The sequence below is a fragment of the Labrus bergylta genome, chromosome 17 (genome assembly GCF_963930695.1).
Source record: "Labrus bergylta chromosome 17, fLabBer1.1, whole genome shotgun sequence".
Classification (NCBI taxonomy): Eukaryota; Metazoa; Chordata; class Actinopteri; order Labriformes; family Labridae; genus Labrus; species Labrus bergylta.
Genome location: NC_089211.1, coordinates 3,331,056 through 3,334,291, shown reverse-complemented (window position 1 = coordinate 3,334,291; position 3,236 = coordinate 3,331,056).

The following is a 3,236-nucleotide window of genomic DNA, read 5'->3' as shown; positions in this document are numbered from 1 at the left end:
AATCAGCTGTATTGGCCATGTAAGCTTACGCACACACAAGGATTTGTCTTCAGTACTGTGCTCTCAATAACATTAAATATAAACATAATATAAGCAAAAAACTAATAGGCTAAATAAGATAATAGAGCAGGGGAGAGAGAGAGCAGAGAGGGGAGGGGGGAAGGAGACAGAACAAACACCTACAACAAAATCACAACAGTTTAGTCACTGTTTTGTTTCTGTAGTGTCTGCTGCTCTGTCAATGGAACAGCTGCAGGTCTTGTTCTTTTTTAGACTCCTCTGCAGAAGTACACAGGTGTTGGATCCATTCTGGCTGATTAAACCTTTGCTCAGATTCACGTTTCAGGGGAAGCTGTGCTTTGGTTGGACAAAGGCCCGAAACTCAACAAACACCTGGCGCTGATAAAGATTCACAGGTCTGAACACACAAGGTTTAATCAGGGAAAATAATTGGAAACACCTGTTTAGCCTTATGTCCTTTTCTACGTCTATTCTAGCTATGTACGTGCAACAAAGAAACATACATACTGACTGCTCAAAGCGCTTTTTACACTGCATGTCACACCTAGACATTCACAAGCTGATGGCAGAGGCTGATCTAGTGAGACCATCAGAAGTGTCTAATCCCATTCACACACTGCAGACAAAGCAGTGGGAGCAACTTGGGGTGAAGTGTCCCAAGAACACATCGGAAATGTAGCTACAGGAGCTGGGGATCGAACCCCCGACTTCAGGTTGAGAGACGACAACTCTACCAACTGAGCCACAGACGCCCCTTAATGGGAAAAGAAAAAATGAAAGTCATAATCTTAATTAATGCAACATGTCATTAGGCCAGGATTAGAATGCACATATTGTTTAGCACTGGCATTGGGGATTCATTAGGTCTCATATTTTCTCATGAACAACTGAAACTGCTCCATCTTCTGTGTCAACATTTAAGATTGAGCTTTATCCATCCCAATTATCAAATAACTAAATCAGCTTTTTTGAAGCAAAAAATTAAAAGCGTGATCTTTTGCCAAAAAATTTAATAAGCACTGAGAACGGATAACCGAAGCACTAAAAAATAAAATGAGTTTTCACATTGACATTTCTGTTGGCAAACAAACCATCGTCACCTCCCGTGTTATCATTTAAATGCTTAATGAGACAGAAAATAATAGACAAACAGCAGAGTGTTCTTTGGCAAACTTTAACATAAACACTGTTGCCAGGAGATGAAAGCACATTTAAATACATTTGCACAAACCTCAGGGCTGATACTTGCATTGTGATGATACACCTGAGAACACTCTGCATACCAGAGAATTTCACAAACTACTAAAGCAGTGGGTGGATTTGTTTCTGGAAAAAAACTTTTTTCTTTTGTATGGGAGCAATCAATACAGGCAATTCTTCAATCAATACAATTTCAAATTCATGCTTGGACACTTTGGAGGAAAAAAAAACCCCGTTCAGGACTAAAAGACTCTGCAAAGATGTCTCAGTTTGGTTTGACAAGTAAAATAAAGCAGATAATGAAGCCTGTATGACGTCCTGATGCAGTCCTCATCATCTGCTTTACTCACAGCTCAACACTGTTATTAATCATGAGCTTCATTTGGAAACATCACTTTGTTAAGTCAACTGATTAAGTTAAACAGCACCCACTCATCTTTCCAGTAATGGGAGCCTGGATCAATTTATCACAACAGTGTTTGCCTTCATTTGACAGCTGACGCATGCAGTTTGAATCCTGGGCTGCTTTTAAAAAAATGAGAGCTGCAGCTTAAAAGAATCTGATGCATTTATTTCCATAAATAATATTTGGACTGATGGAAGCAGACACAACACGGCTGGACTGCTCTCTCTCTCTCTCTGTCTCTCACACACACACACGCGCGTGCATACAAAACCAAATCCAAACTTCAGTCAAACAAACACACACACATGGATGCACACTTCATATCCAGGTTGGCATTGAGTTGGCATTCAAGTTGTTATGAATCATTAGTTTTTCAGGGTTTTTTTTTTTTAGGAAGCCAAAAGAAGGCAGCATCTGCTCTGCAAAGCTGTGAATTTTGGCAGAACAGGAGCATGCAGGGGTGAATAAAGTGTGCTGGTTTGACATTTCAAAATGAGAAAAAGTCAAACTGCAAAAAGTGAGCAGTAGAAAAAGGGCGGAAGTTTGACTTGAGACAAACTATACTGACGGCCTCAAGAAAAGTAGCATTTGGTTGGCAGGACTGAAAATAGCTCAAATATAGCAGTGTGTTGCTGCCCCACTCTGACATCTCACCACCAACACATGTCCACAGGTCCTGTTTGTGCATGTGAAATACCCAAATTTCCCCTTGGGGATTAATAAAGTATATCAAAATACAAAAATAAATAGTGCAACGGGAGGCACGGATAGTTTTAAACTAGTGCAGATAGAAAATGATTAAAGGAATTTTGTCAGTTAAGGGGGAGTGTTTGTAAAATTCTTGCAGTTTTAAGAAAAGAGGTTTTAAAACCTAGAATTTAAGAGAAACATCTGTAGAAAAAAACAACAACAAGAAATCCTGATTTAATAACCTGTGATAGAGAGGAGATAAAGGTACATAAATGAAAGAAAATCTTAGTAGTATACTGTACTTTTCAAAACACAGACGAGTCAAATACAATGTTGGCAATGTAAGAGATTCATACAGCAGTTCAAAAGACTTCTTGTGTTTTGCCTGTGTTCTGTCTTTTTTGTACATCTATACAGATATACATGTTTGTTGTGTTGATGGACAATAACATGACATATTCTATCATCTAAAACTCATGTGAGGAGTTTTCAGCTGGGTACCAAACAGCGAGAAGGTTGAACATTTCTATGAAGTATTTTGTTTAAATCTGAAGAAGCGTAGGTGTCAGGCGAGGGGATTAAAGGTACACTGCCAAAAACAAACTCTCTTTTTGACACACCTTCTAAAACCAGGATTGTTCATAGATGATACTGACTAACTATGTGATGAGATTTGATTTGAAACACTTAACACATGTAAGATCAGCAAATAAATTAGAGGTCCACAGGGGGCGCCACAACTCACACAAACTCACGACCTTACAGGAACTTTAAATAGCGTTGAAATGAGATGAAAAGGATTAAAACCTTCAGTATGAGAAATTTAAATTTTTACATCAGTTTTAAAAGGGTACTGGAGTCTAAATTCAAAACATTAGAGCCTCCTTCTCCCTAGAGTCGATGTGCACGCAAGTCACCA